This window comes from Crocodylus siamensis, chromosome 10 (assembly GCF_052110815.1).
Source record: "Crocodylus siamensis isolate JL-2025a chromosome 10, ASM5211081v1, whole genome shotgun sequence".
In the NCBI taxonomy this organism is placed as follows: Eukaryota; Metazoa; Chordata; order Crocodylia; family Crocodylidae; genus Crocodylus; species Crocodylus siamensis.
Window position 1 is genome coordinate 13,334,575 of NC_143404.1, and position 15,722 is coordinate 13,350,296.

At 46.7% G+C, this 15,722-nt stretch overlaps 1 protein-coding gene and 1 pseudogene across 6 annotated transcripts in view; one reads left to right on the forward strand and one right to left on the reverse strand.

The window, feature by feature from the left end:
* Nucleotides 1–7,016, reverse strand: part of FGF1 (fibroblast growth factor 1) — a 54,373-nt gene extending 47,357 nt beyond the window's left edge. For 4 of the 5 annotated variants that reach the window (XM_090020837.1, XM_090020835.1, XM_090020838.1 and 1 more), the window contains exon 1: nt 3,458–3,703. The gene's annotated coding sequence lies outside the window, so the exon portion shown is untranslated. Of the gene's footprint in view, nt 1–3,457; nt 3,704–6,708 lie in introns of those variants that run through there. The other variant, XM_090020836.1, reaches the window with a different exon arrangement.
* LOC149856258 (uncharacterized) overlaps nt 1–15,722 on the forward strand; it is a 198,231-nt pseudogene that overhangs the window by 169,220 nt on the left and 13,289 nt on the right. The window contains exon 7 of the transcript XR_016438376.1: nt 10,191–10,376. The product of XR_016438376.1 is annotated as an uncharacterized LOC149856258 (transcript). The remainder of the gene's footprint in view (nt 1–10,190; nt 10,377–15,722) is intronic.

Genomic DNA, 15,722 nt, shown 5'->3' on the forward strand with positions numbered 1-15,722 from the left:
GGATGCTGTGTTTTGTTTGAGAGAACAGCACAGCCCGTGCATGCATTACTACACTACAACAGAAATTATACCCCAGGGCATTTGGCGCCAAACTCAAGCAAACAAAGTGGAGGCAGCCTCATCCTGAATACCAGAGGCTCCGATTAAATGCATACCGCTTCACACAGACAAATAGTATTAGCGATGGCTGACCTAACCCTCTTACAAATTGCATTCAAAGGCAAATTCTGTTTATCTCTTCCCTCTCTTCTCAGTGGTCCCTCCACTCCTGTTTCAGAGTGGACCAATTTGCTCCCTCCCTTTTCTGAGGGAACTCCGCTTCCCTTCTTGCTTATGAAATCATAAATATCTCAGAGGGGAGCATGGTTTCTAGTCCCTGCAGTGAGAATATAGAACAAGTTATAATTCTGACGGCTTTGGATCCCAGCAATGGGTACTGGCTAGCAACCTAGGTGGTAAAATTACAGTTACAGTAAAGTGAATAAAAGAATTGAGTTGGAAGCATAATGAAGACACTGGAAAGTGGGTGGGAGACCTAGGAGGACTTGTTCCACCATCTCTCTTGCACTTTACAAGAACTTTGCAAGCCTCCCTGTCTGTATTATCCAGTGAGTTAAAAGCCCAATTCAAGAAACAGAGGAAGGGCAGGCTCAGCTCTCGGCACCTTGGCTTCCTTCATCAGAGAACCCAGAAGCAGGAAGAGAGTACACAGCTGATAGGGAATAAAATGGAAAGACCTGAAGCCAGCTGCATAATGAACTGCTTCATTCGGGAGGAAGATCAAGGGTTCAGGAGTGGGAGGAAGGCCAGCGTCCATTTGGGGAGGCTGGGAAGGAGAGTCTGTCCCATGGGCTGGGGTGGAGCTGTGAATGAAGGTCTGTTCAGCAGGCTGCCCTAGTTCTGTGTTGGCTGGAGGTTTTGGTGGATCAAAATTTCATTTAGATATAATCTGCCCCACAAATGCAGTGTGCATCCTGAATGGCTGGATCAGTTACTTGTGTGCCCGGAGGAAATGGAACTAGCTCAAATACTACAGGAAAAACAATTAAACATTGTGCTGCCTTATCATCACCAAGTGGAGTCTTGCCCTTTGAAACCAATTAAACTTTAGACCTCTGTTTGCACAAATCTTTCCATAAAACCTGTGTACTCTCATATGTTATGAGGCTTCCACCCACACTTGCCAGGATGCTCTGGTGGAGCCTAGTCATCATTACAAGGTCTTTCATCGGCCTTAGGATACTAGGGATGGCCGATGAGATGGTTGGGTAGGGGACTTCACAGTCCAAATTCTGCTAAATTTTGCAACTAAACAGAAGTGCACAGGGAAATCTTTGTACCTCCCTGCTGGAGAAGGGGGAGGTCCCAGAGCTCGAGCTGAAGGGTTGTGTGAAATTGCTATGAGAGGATATAAGGGACAGGTGTCAAGGGACAGGTGTCAAGATAAGCCTGGGGCCTGTTAGCAAACGGTGGTTTGTGCTTACATAGGGTGGTCTGTGTTGCTAGCTTTGTTGCTTGGGTGTTGATAGCATTGTAGTCAAGGCAGCCCAGAGCACACTGTGAGGCTGCAAAACTCTCTCAAGAAGCTGGATGAATACTCGAGCAATCGGTGCTGAGCTCTGTACTACTAAGGATACATTTCTGTTGTTGCTGCAGTGACTTGTGGCCCGGGCTGGTGAAATGCAGAAGTATATCTAGTTTTTCTCCCTTCTCCAGGCTTCCATCTTTCCATCCTGTCCCATTCTACCCAGTCTCATTGCTATTCTATTGCCATTCCTGCCTTATGTATTCTCTGTGTTCCTCATGACCCTTTCATAGCTGCCCTTTTCTCTTCTGTCCACCCATGTCATGTCCTTCCTCTGTTTTCTGCTGCGATATCTCCACCTGTGGCCTTCAGCAACTATTCCATGTTGTCTATGCCCACCCCAGACTTGCTTCCTTCCACCTTCATTCTGGAACGCAGGGCAGTACAGTAGAAAATCCATCTGTGTTATTAATTTCCTTGGCCTTGGTTGTGGCTTACTGCTGCCCAACTGCACAGGTGAGCCTCTATAGCTCTGTCCCCACAATACACCTGCCGGCTATAAATGTAACCCCTGCGCTCTCTGGAGTGTAGTGACTGCTGCCTCGCAGCCTGCTCTGCAACACAAGCTACTCCAAGGTGGGCAGAAAGAAGCAGCCAGCACAGTCTGCGCATGTCTAAAGGGACAGCCCTTTGCTTAAGGCTAGTGGTTGAAGCATCAGGGCCAAAAGGGAAGATAGGTGTACAGCATGCCTGCTCAGGTGCGAATTGCAGCAGTGCTTAAGTGAAATATCAGTGGTTTTCAGTCAAGGTAATTTGGGTAAATGTGATATCTTTTATTAGACCAATTGAATAGTTGGAAAAAATGTTCTTTGCAAGCTTTTGGGCAGAGGCTGAAAACAAGTTTTCAGTAGAACTTGGCCTTCTAAATAGAGCTGGGTAGGAATTTTCCAATGAAGCATTTTTTTTCAAAACTAAGATGTATTGCAGAGACACTCAATTTAAACACTTTTCTTGCTTTGCAGCTGGAAGACATGTCTCCTTTTGATTTTTTTGTTTAAATAAAGGTTTAGGTTTTTTTATTAAAAAATGTAAGTTGCTTTGCAGTAAAAACACTGTAATTAAAAAACCCCCAAAATGCGACTGAAATATTTTCATTTTAACTGCATTTTTCAGATCTTCAATTACAAAAATGTTCCAGATTTTGCTTTCTGATCCCAAATACAATGGGAACATTTCTCCAAACCTCAAAAATGTTCCTGTGTTGGGAAAACCATTTCCTTCCCATTTCCACTTCTAGCTGGCTTAAATGCTTTCAAAAATCCCACTATGAAGCTTCAATCTGGTCCTTATTATCGAACCAGGGTGGTGGGGAGTGACTTACTGGTATAAGCATCATATATGAAATACAGTGACTCACAGGAGCCACTTGTAGACATCCTGACAAGATCAACTTTCCTCCTCCTGGGCTACATAAACTCCCTTCCCTACAGCCTACTGTGCATGTGGCTTGCAGATGAGACCTAAGAAGCCAAGGACCTGCTTGCTCTATGTGGATTTTAAAAGTCCAGAGGCACGTTTCTGAAAGGCTGCTGCAGGATTTTGGGCCAAAATTCCCCTCCCGCTTTGTAAAGCAGAGTACTGCCTGTGCCGTGCATGCCAGATGGCTACGTCCATCTCATCTGCACAGGCTTTGGGAAGACACGTACTGCAGAATGGAGAGCGAGGAGGAGGATGCTGTGGGCCTCAGTCCCTGCCACTCCTCACACCCAGCTGGAAAAGGTGGCTCTGGGCGGTTGCAAATTGCATCATGTCTGTATCCCGCATCACAGCATATCCTGCTGTTATGTCCCTCCCCGTCCACCTCCTCCCCGTTCCCCCTTTCACACCCCTAGCCTCTGGCCTTGCCTCTCATGTCGGAGGACAAGTGCTTACCTACAGATCAGGGCTGCAGAAGAGATGCGGCCGGCAGCGCAGGGGATCAGGCAGGAAAATCCTCTGCCGCTGCAGTGGGAGCAGTGAAAGGGTGTTGTGTGGTTTCAGCCGCGGCTGCCGCTCTCCCTCTGGGCTCTCCTACTCCCTCTCTGTTGCTGCAGGTCTGTCTGAGGGGAGGTGACGAGCTGTGACATGCACCTCGGGTTGTTGAAATCATTCCAGACAGGCGCTAGCTGGGAAGCCACAATGCTCTGTACGAGCTGGAGGCAGGTTGGGTTGTAGCAGAGCCCCAGCTCCTCTCAGCCTCAGGGCCTGGTTTTATTAATAGAAAGTGGTAACCGTTCTCTGCCCCCTAATGCCACAAGCCGACACAGAGCTTAAAAATAAACATGAGATGCTCGCTTGCCAGACAGCAGGGACCACAAAACGGGAGCGGGCGGCTAGTTTGATCTTCAGGCAAAGCCACCGGCAGTCAATCAGTGCTGCAGCAGGACGTGAGCAAATCACATTCAATGGTTTTGTTTTGGGCAGAAGGTGAAAATGGATGGACCAGTGGACTGAGCCTAGCAGGCTGGGGTTTATTTTGAGACGGCCATTGCCAAGGAAATGGTGGATTGTGGTGAAATGGGATCAGAGAAGCTGCTGGAAGAATAGGAGTGTTTCTTTTATTTTCCCTCCCCCGTGGCTCTAGGACTTTTTTTTAATGTTTGTGTAACAGGGTGACGTTTCTAACCGTGGTCATATTCCAAATCCATTTGTCTATGTGCCTGCATCTGGGCAGCCCCTCTGGGGTAGAATAAGCCTGGATAACCAGTCCCTTACACTGAGGCTGAATGAGAAGCTAGCCTGCAAAGGTATGCATTCACCAAGTGTGTTTGCCTGAGGTGGGGTTTTATTCCCTGCTTCAAGTAGCTAAAGTGCCAGAAAATGAGAGGGGATTCTAGCCAAGAAAATGAGGAGGTGATGGAGACTGGTCACTCCAAAGTTAATAATGCTACCTATGAATTAGGGATAGGTCAAGAGAGTTGGAACTTGGCAAAGTAGCCAGGAATTCGGATGCTTCCCTGCATTTTGCTGCCCAACACATTTAGTTGGAAATCCCAAAGGGCAGGCTTCCTCATCAGAGCTGCAGTATGTCAGGTCCCAGCAGAAGTTGGGAATAAGTTGTCTTCGCTAAGGAAAAAAAGATGTGCTAACACGCATAACGCACTCTAGTATAGACATGGCAAGCTGTAGTTTTAACAGGTTTTGGCTGACATAGGGGTTTCAGCTAGCTAACGAGTGATGGATTTATAGTTTTGTCTCATTTATGCCAGGATTTTAACGTGTTGGTTAAAAAGTGTTAGGACATTTTAAACAAGTATTAACTTTTATTCCTAGTGTAAATATGGCCTGTGTATTTGGAAAGCCAATCCTAGGTGGAAATAAATTGAGGCTTTGTTTCTAGGCGGTTTTAGTTAAACAGCAGCTAATTCAAAATGTTAAAAATTACGTTAGTGCCCAGTGTAAACAGCGCTTAGCACTCAGAAAACTGGATTGCTCAAACCCTAGGCCTCGATAGCAAAAGGAAATTCACATTTTTCTTACTCTAGGCAGGGCTTCACAGGGCTTCGTTGCTTCTCATTTCAACCAAAAATTGGAAAAGAAAAAAAAAATGGCTAGCCAAACATTTCAAACCTCCAGCAAAAAATTGGAGTTGATTTTGGTTCTCAAACTGGCTCTGGGATTGGAAAGTCCCTCCATTTAATTATCTGAAGGAGAGTTAATCTCTCCCTCAACCTCCAGGGCCTGGTTCATGATTTCTCAGGCTTTAAAAGCTGCTTTCCCTGCCCTGGCACCTGTTCATCTGTCCAGCTAGCTCTTAACTTCATCTTACATGGGTTATAAGTGGCCAGCACAGGAATTTACTCAGTTTATGCAAAGGATGCGGAGTCTTTCACTTTGAACTAGAGACAAATACTGGACTCTTCTCAATTTTTATGCAGTTCTTATTATACCTCTGGGCTCTGCTGGGAGTTTTAGCAGACAGTTTTGGCTTTGGGATTTTGGTAAGTTAACATTTGTTTTGTCGCAAAGCATTCTGCATATATTAGGACTTCTGTACATGGTAGTCAAGTATCATTTTTATGGTCCCTGAAATCCAATTGCCTCTGGGAAGGAGCACAAAAACTAATTTGCCATCATGGGACAGTAGAGGAGAGGAAGATGTTCGCCAGCATGACGCCCTGAGCAGTATGTGTACAGTCCACTGGGGCACAAAGTAAGTTCAGAAATAACTTGTCCAAAGCCCGGGATAATCATTTCACAAGAAATGATTCCCTCCCTTTCAGTATTGCCTTCCTGCTATCTATCTGGACACATTATAAGATGCATATGTGTGCGCTTAAGAATTTGACATTTCACATTGTTCCCTTTAGCCTTCCCCATTCAGGCTTTGCCCTGGGTCCCGTGGATGAGTGCTTTGCCCCTCTTTGGTGCTTCTTCCTGCCGTTGGCTTCAGTAATAAACTCTTCCTTCCCGGCTGCTTCGTGTATCTTTCTGACATGCTCATACACGAATACTTCTCAGCACTCCAGAAATACTCAATGCCCCATGGGTTTTTTATTGGACTTTTTGGAAATGCTGTAAATACTTAAGTACAGAATCACTTTCTCTCCCTGAAGGAAGTAGTTAATAGGACTGCTTTCTCCCTTACTCGCTCACACACACACACACAACGTAATCCTCTCCCCCAGCTTTCCTGTTTCCCACAAAAAGATAAAGAAGCAACAAGCAATGGCAGAGACTATTTAGTTTAAACTACATTTTGTGCAGGGCTCTTTACAATAAGACATATGAGGTCCCCCACCTAATGGGATTTGGTTTCATATACTCCTTGGAGCTATAATGGATCAGCAAGTGTAATTCAGTCAGATACAACCTGGAATCAGAGCTGAAAGGGAGAAATCCCTCTTCTCCTTCTCTGTCTTAAAATCCCATCCTCTTACTGCAGTGGAGTAAGTCTGTCTCAGAACTTGAAGCAAAAGGATTGAAGAAGCCCTAATTGTTCCCACTGCAATATACACCCAAGCAAGCCTGCAAGCTTTGCTGGGTGGTTATTAGCCACAAGCACACATTGCAGCTCATTTGGGGGGTGGAGAAGCAAATGTAAAAGCCACCATGAAGCTTCCCTGCTGTGCCAAGGCACAACGTCTCATAGCAAACTCCAATAGAGAATCCCTCCCAGCAAGCGGATGCCTTGTTGCACTCACCTGGCTGGCTCTGAGCTTCTTTCAGGCTGGCTTCTCGGATCTGTGCACACTGCCGAAAAGTCAGTAGGAACAGCAGTGCTGGAGCGGCAGGAAGAAGGGAGTTTCTTCAGACCAAGGGAGTTTGCCTAAAGCAGGCCAAGCTGGTGACCCGCCGATGGGGAGGTCAGCCGTGTTGGAATTGTGCTCTTTGTCCTTTGCTGAAGACCAGGAGGTTCCTAAAAGGGAAAACACATAGATTAGTTCTCAGAAAGGGCTCCATAGAAAAAGAGTATCACCTAGAACAGTGTTACATTTGGGTCTCTGGTGGGTCCCATTCACAACTGTAATCCATTACCAAGGCTTTGCAGGATGAGATGGGAACCTGAGGCAGAGAGGCCCCGGAAAGCTCAGGTCGTCGTACTGGCGCTTACATAGGACACACTAAGGAAATAAGGACGATCATTTGCTTTACTGCTTTTTTCCTCTCACATGACTTCCATTTGGACTTGGCACAAAAGCTATTTTGGGGCTAGACTCAGACCCAGGTAAAAGGACAGGGATCTCATCCAGTCTGCTTCCCCCATGTGTTTGGAAGGCTCTAGGGAGCTCTGAAGGTCTGCCTTCCTAATAGGATTAAAGGCTTTCTTAGGTGCGGTGTTCTTGCTGATTCCTCCCCATTGTCTGCTATAACTCTGCTGCAACAAATGCATTTCTCTTACCAAACAGCTTCACTGTGATCAGGAAGTGCTTGCCAGGAACACAACTGCAGATTCTCAAGTTGCTCTGAACTCGTGGGTCTAAGGGTCACTGCATACGTGTCTGCTAGCAATCTAGTTCCCTGTGCATTCTTTGCCTACAGCCTCTAGTGTGGGGCTGTCAGGCTCAGGTAAAGTTACAAGACTGACTGAGTTCTCATCAACATTATTAGACTGTTTTTTAAACTAGTGTCATCCAAAGAAATACAGTCTGGAAGAATGGGTAGGCTGAGGGAGGGTACAATCATGCTAGCTCATTGCAGCAGCCTTAAGAATGGATGTCAGAGGCTTGATCCTGCAAAGTGCTCATCATCAACAATTTCTGCTGACCTGAGTAAAGGATACAGAGAGCATGGTCTGAACTTTCTATGGAGCCCTGAGCAGCAGCCAAGGACACGTATCTCACAGGTAGGCCCTGGGGAGGCTGAGAGACTTGTCAAACACTGGCACCTGCAGTCTAACAGGCAGTATTGCTGCTCTCCATAATCAGACCTGGTTGCTGCCTAACTTGCCTGGACTGGGAGCCAAAGCTAGGCAGGCACAGGGGGACACAGAGGTGAGAGAAAGCTGATAAAGAATTTTTTTGCAAAAATCTACTTGGTCTAATAAAAGATATCACCTCTACCACGAGTTCTGATTCCTGATAGACATCAAGAGCTCTTAAAGACAGGGAGAACTTCAGAAGTGGTGTTGGTGAAATTCTTGCTTGTGCAGACCCATAAGTCAGCGGTTCCCAACCTTTTTTATCCTGAGGACTGGCAAGCTCACTCAAAGAAGAATTTTGGTGGGCCAGGTATAGAAACCATCTACTTTACATATTTAAATATGTACATATTTAAAGATGTAAATTTGTAAATCTTTACATTTGTACCTGGATGTGGGTTGGGGCACCACAGTTGAGGACATGGGAGTTCCTGCAGGGGAGGGGGCTGCAGGGCAGCGGCCTGGAGGGGGAACCCAGCTGGGGCTGCCCCGGAAGAAGGGGCTCTGCTGCCTACCCTAGTAGCAAGCAGCAGAGCTGCCTCCCTGCCCTCTGCCCTGGGTATTTCCCCACCTGCGTCCCCAACTCCTGCCCAGCTGGGAGTCCTGTCCAGCCCAGTGTGAGCCCCAGTGCCTGCTGCGTGGAGCTTTAACCCCTCACGTGACTGCCGGCGGCAGAAGCCGCTCTCCCAAGTGGACAGATGGGGGGCTTATGCCACGACCCAGCAGCCAACCCTTTGCGGCCTGGTACTGGGCCATGGCCTGGTGGTTGGGAACCTGTGCCATAAATCGTCAGACAGGAGCAGCGAGAGACCAAAACAGGGTTCACATGCAATAGCCTTTCCTAGCAGGTTACAAGGAAATTCAGGCTGCCCCCTCTCCATTTCTTCCTGTGACTCAGCCCAGCCATCCAGACACAGACTCATACCCACCCCTTCCCTTTTTCTCATCTTATGCTCCCAGTCCTCTTCTTCCCCAGAAAGGTGCATGCTCTTCCCACCCCTCCCATATACATATGCATTTCCCACCCATCCCTCCTCTTTCACTCACACCCATATCTATTACTAATTTATTAGTAGTAAACATTTGTATGAGGGGAGTGTTGAAAGTGCCCATTGCTCTGGGCACTGTACAAACACGAAAGAGAGGCTGTTCTCTGAAGGGCTTGGGACAGGAATACCAAGTACAAGCAAACGAACCTGATGAAGCTTTTATATGGATATTTTTGTTTAGTGGGAAAGAGCAGGGCATAAGGGAGACACCTGCCCAACTGCCTGTCGGTCTGCCTGCCTGTTTCTAATACACACACTGCTGCTCCCCTTCTCCCCTCATCTTTCTCCCAGGCACACATACTCTTATGGGGCAGCAAATAAGGGAAGGAAGAAAGCAAGAAGGGAAAAGGGAGAGAAATAGGAAAGCACAGTGCTGGGGGTTTGGAGGCTCGCGGTACCTGGTGCGCAGGTGGTGAAGGGGAGACAGGAGCTGGGTTGGAGGTGGCAGAGCACCAAGCCAAAGGGAGGCGTTCCTATCGGGAGCAGAATTGCTGGGGGTGTCTGTCAGGAGCAAGGGAGGGGAGTGGGAGGATCTGTCCCCAATACAGAATTCGACCCTGGCTCCACCGGGTCAGCAGGGGAGTGCACCTGTCCAGTACAGCATACATCCCATTCACGGCTGAAGTGCACATGCAGCAGCCTCCACGGGATTAAAATATCAGCAGCTATGTTCACATCTGAATCTGCTGGTACCCACAGCGTGCCTCTGCTCTCAAAGGTTTATTGATATTATTATTATTTGCATTTCATTAGTTCTCAGGGGCCCAAACTGAGACCGCTACCCCATTAGTCCATGCATGCATATATTCAACACCTTTCCCAGTGTGAATATGGCTTCCTAAAACCTCAGTTTAATACCAGGTCATTTAAATGGACAGTGCTAATATCCGGTTTCTGAGGTAAAACAGGGGCTAGCATACGGGTTGTTTCTTGCATTCCGGAAATAGCCTGTAAAATAATGATTTGAAAACACAAATGGAAAAATTTTCCAGTTGTTATTCTCTTTTTAGAAATGGACCAGGATATCTTACTCTGATTGAATCGACTCTGCCTGTGTATTCAGCTGTTTTACCACAAGAGGGATCCCTCTGCCCGTCCGCTGCCTTTTTGCTGGGGAAGCGCTCCCTGGTTGAATGAGATTCCTTAAATATAACGGTTGATACTGATCATTTTCTACTGAGCTCCCACTAATGAAAAAGCTCCATCTTCTTTTCAGGTGTGTTTTCATCACTGGATTCAGGAGGATCACACCGACTTTGCTTCCTGAAATATGAATAGCTGACAGGTCCTTAGTGCCTGTTAAATCTGGACATTGAAGCACCAGGCAAACCTGGGCTAATGAAGCCTCAACACCCCAAAGATGCCTTTAGTGCAGTTATGGAATCCCCCTGTGACATGTCTGGTAAGTGTCTGTTTTACTGATGGAAATAATGAGACAAGCGATTAGTGATGTGCAATGACCCTGGCTGTAGAACGAGTCAGTAGCAGGGACACCAATCCCATGCCTACCTGCAGGAGAAAGGATGCGTCTACACGTTGCCCTCCAGTGATGTAGCTACACGCTATGTTGCCGTGTGGCACGCTACAGCCATGTAGTGATCATGTGGGTCTATACGTGACTGCCAGGTACATCGCTGTAGCGGCACACTCCCTGGTACAGCATGCCGCTACAGTGACAGCAGCAAAATCTACCCATGCACCACACGCATGGTGCAGTAACCACCCATATTGCGCTATGCTTTAGTACTTCCTCCAAAAAGAAGTACTAAAGCACAGCACCACAGCAACATTGCCATACAGCGACATGTAGACATGCCCAAAGTGAATGGCTGACTCCTGCCTCATTCCCTCTGAATTCCCCCCTCCCTTCCCACTCCCATCTTGGTTACTTTCTGTTACTTTGGGGAAATAATTGGCACCAAGGAGATTAAAATGATTATTGATAAATGAACAGTATAGCCTTACATCTTGAAAAACAAGACCAAGGAACTCCAGAGCTGCACCTTGCATGGCCAGGTCTCCTCTCTCCCTCCCTCCCTCCCCTTTCTGCTATTCACTTCAATATCACTTCCTTGTTTAGAGCAACCTCTCCCATGGGTCCAGCAGCAGAACTGGACTGTTGCTCCAAGTCCTCATAGCTGGCATTGGCCTGAGAAATTCCCCAAAGCCAAGAGGTTTGGTTGGTATGGGGCTCTTTCCTCCCAATTCTCCACTCAAGACATTCCTGGGTGAATCATGGCAACAGCTCCTCACTTACTTTTCAGAGCAAGTTGAATATTTCCACTTTTAATGTATAGTGTATGGGTCAAATTCAGCTCTCTTTTATACCCATCTAATTGCTGAGTATAAATCTTTGAAGTTCATGGGGCTCTGCCACTTCACAGCTGCTGAACGCCTGGTTCCTTGGTTCTTGTACATACATTCCTATCATCAGTGGTTAAATAAGGGCAGGGTTGAGCTGTCTCCAATGTTTTGCAGGCAGGTAGGTACTTGGAAGAGTGTTGAGGCTGAGTGGGGAGTGGCAGGGAACAGGGATGTTTCTTATTAAGACACTCAAGTTCATTGTGAATCCTAGATTGTCATCCTGTAAACCATGCCTGTATCCTGAGATTAGATCAGGCATTTTATAATACATGATGCATCTGAACATAAACTACAATGTCACTTGTATTAATGATCAACACCTCTCCCTTTCCTTTGCTGTGCAAGCACACTTTACTGTAAAATGGTGTCAGAGCACACACACATCATCACAACAAGATTACTGCATCATCCAGGAGCCAAGCATCTAGGGCCATAGCATGATGTTTGGCACAGATCAGTCTGTGAGTCAGGGATCCTTATGCCTCCGTGGTTCATTTACCAAATGCAGGTTGAATTTTCTAGTGACCAATCATAATTATCATCTAACTACTCTTGGAGGTGACTCTGGTCCCTTTTATGGCTCATAAAGCCACAAGGAACCATTACGATCTGACCTGTTGAGCAGCATAGATCATAGGGCTGCCCTGAATTGCAGTCTTTATTCATAGCACACACATCTTCCCCCCACTCCCAAAACCAGCCTTCCAAAACTAGGGGACTTGGTTTTTCTTCCCTGGAATAGAAGCATAGAGAAATTGAAGCAAGAAGACACTGCTGCAAATTATTGTCATGTTTCTCCCTCTGCCAGCCTCAGGGAAAGAGAGGGCAGAGTTCACCCTTCAGGTCAGAGCTATAGTGTTAACCATCTCACAGGCACAGTTGCTGCAGTCAGGTCCCCTACAGTCAGCATTCAGCCATGCAAAAAACTCTTTCTAACTTTTGAAAATAAGGTACATGTCTTATTTGGGGATGTGTGGTATGTAGAAAGTAAGGTAATTCTTGTTTAGGCCAGATCATATATTTTAGAAAAACACCAATCTTGATTTAAAGATGGGGGGGGGTGGGGCCAGGAATCCACCACACCCATAGGTTGAGATCCTCACTGTTAAACATTTTCCACCTTAATTGTAGTCTAAATTAGAGAAGCTTCAACTTCAATCTGCCAGGGATCTTCTCTTATCTGTGTCTGCTGAACTGGAGATCCCAACATCTAAATTTAGTTTGCTGTTCAGATGCAGACCCTTTACCCTTCATTTCGATAAATGAAATGGACTTTGCTCTTGGAGAGTTTCCCTATAAGGCACGTTTTCCCATTACTCACATGGTTCTTCTCTATCCCTTCTCCAAATTGTCATCATTCCTGAATTATAGAACCCAGAACTAGACAGAGTATTGGTCCAGAGTAGTTGCACTGATTTCAGATAGGGAGATAATGTAATCCCCCTACTCCTGTGTAATATTCCCGTTTTATATGTTCAAGGATCATATTAGCCTTTCTGGCCACAGCATTATACAGGAATCCTGGGTTCAGCCGACTGACCCAGATTACGACTAAGACTTTTTCACTCAGTGTTTCCCAGGAGAGTGTTCCCCTTAAGTGTGCCCTGCATTCTGTGCATCCAGGTGGATGGCGTAACATTTAGTCACATTAACTTGCATACCGGTTTTTTTTCACCTTTACTTACTGCACACTCAATCTTAGTGTTGTCTGCATACTTCATCACTGATGAGTTTGAGTCTTCATCCAGGTTATTTATAAAGATTCCTGCTAGATTTTGTTAGAAACACATCCACTCACTCATTATTTCCCCTTTACATGGCAGCCAAATTTTGATTCAATTATTTTGTGGCCTGTTGATCCTATTGCATTGTTAGTTAAATGTTGTGTGGCTCCAAATCAAAAGCCTTACAAAAACTTGCTAAATCACCACTCTTACTTCTATCAATGAAGCTTGTAACAACAGCAGCAAAAATTTTGTCATTTCACCACAAAATTTTGGAAGGCAGTTTGGCAGCATCTGCTTTTTTTCTCTTCAAAATCCATCATAGATGGGTAATTCTTTTTATTTCCCTCCTTTAATTCTTAGTTAATCAAGGTATGTATTGACTGTTCCACTGTTTTGTCTGAGGCTAAAGTCAGGTAGACAGGCCTATAATGACCCAGTAGACAGGTGTTTATATTGAAGTTGTCAATAATTGACAATCACTGCCAAAAGGTAGAGTAGTGTGTGTATGTGTGTGTGTGTGTGTGTGCATCTTCATTTGTTTACATTAAAAAAGTTAGCTTTGTTAGTAACCAGGGATGTGAAAGGTTAAACAATTAATTGTTTAACCAGTAAGCCCAGTAATAACCGGTTATAGCTTACTGTTTATTATTTAGCATGGCACTGGGCACAGTCTAGCAGGGAAGGGGGGAAGGGAAGCTGTGTGGTGCCCTACCAGGAATTGGTAGATAGCAGGGGAGGCAAGAAGGAGGGAGGAAGGGAGGGAAGAAGAAGGGAGGAGAGGATGGGGAGGGGGTAGTATTATCTAATAGTTACACTCTGCAGACCTCAGTGCAACTGCTTGCAGCCTCCCTGCCACCTGCCATGATCAGCCCAGATGCTGGGCAGGCCCCTGCCACCCATCCACAGAGCTCAGGTTGCTCACAGCAGGCAGCGGGGAGGCTGCAAGTGGCTGCACTGGGATTCATGAAGCCTAGCTATTAGGTACTAGTCCCCACTCTTTTCCCCCTGCCTCCTACTCTGCTGGGTGTTGCCACACTGATTAATTGCTTAACTGTTGTAATTACTGTGCCAGGAGGCCCCTGCCACTTTAGGGCTGAAGCAGTCTGCAGGTATGGCCTGGGCTGATTGCAGTCAACTGACCCTGGAGGAGGGCTGGGCTTAGGGAGGATATAATCCTTGAGATAAATCAGCAGGAACAGCTTGGAGTCTGCTAAGAGAATACCACCTCAGCGGGATGGCTGCAGCTTCAGAAGGTCAACAAGGAGGGTAACACCTAAAGCAGTCTGGAGGTTTGGGGAGGATCTAAGGGGAGAAAGAGGTTCCTAGCTACCCAGGGTGGGGTCCAGACTCCAGACTGAGAGGCTGAGCGTGTAGGACCAGGAGGGTCTAGGAACCCCAGAGAAGGGGCTAAGTTAGCAGTTCCCAACCTCGGGTCGCAACCCAAATGAGGGTCACAGGGGTAATGACAGCAGTGCTGCACACAAAGGATGAGCCACACTGCATGCTGGGAGCTTCCCTGCCTCTGGGCTGCCACACTTTGCTTCTGGCAGTGGGTCGCTGCCATAAAAATGTTGGGAACCACTGGGCTAAGTGAATAGAGCATCGAGGAGGATGCCATCCTTAAGGCATGGGGCACAGTGTAGGGACGGAACGGAGCCATGCAATTAGCTCATAAGGCAGAGACCACAGGCACATGGTGGTCATTTGAGGGTGCAATATAGGGGCAGCCTCCCTCCTACAACAGTAGAAGACACCAAGCATGGTGAGCAACTGAAGGGGTGATTGCCCACAAAGTGAGGGCTGAAGGGACTCTGGGGGCTTCACAGCTACAGTTATAACAGATTAAATGGATATTTTTTAAATCAGCATTTATGTCCCTATTAACTTGGTTGTTCTTGCAATAATTTGGAGAAAGTAGTATAGTTAGCATTGGTCAATTTAAAGTGTGTAGAGTCACATGCTCTTTAAATGGGGACAGCTCTTTTGTTCCAAACAAAGAGCACAGATTTCATATCTCAGCCCTCATCCTTTAGCCCTTTGAAGGGACTGGTGTTTCTGCCTTGAGGGTTCTGCTGGTTTCCCTCACCTCATAGAAGCAGCCTGCTGCTGAACTTGTGTACATACACACATATATAGGGACCTACCAGAATTGAGGCAGCAGATGGGCTGTTCTGTGGACTGACTGCAATGCCAGCTGCTATTTTTGTGGGCTTATTGTGGTGAGCCTTCCCACCCCCCTGCTGCTGATTGGCCAAGGGGCCCTGGCAGCCCCACCCCTTGCTGCTGATTAGTTGAGAGGGCTGACTTTCCTGTGGCCCCACACCTTGCCACTTATTGGCAGATAGGGCTGCCCTTCATACTGTCCTGGCCATTGCCACTGATTGGCAGAGAGGGGCAGGATCACACAAAAGGTGGTCCTCTTGGCCAATCAACAGTGGAGGGAGAAGGCAGCAACCATCTTGGCTGCTTCCCTTTGTGTTGGCAGCTACTCCTGACCCCCCGGTGGGCTGTGAGGCCAGGCTGCAGCAGCCACTGACTCCCACTGGAGAGCCAGCATTTCATTTTTAATAAGTCTTTTCCTGCAATTCTGTGCAAAATCACAGAAATCGCCATTTTTCATGGGTTTCTGCAAAAACTGTGAAATTGTGATTTGAGTA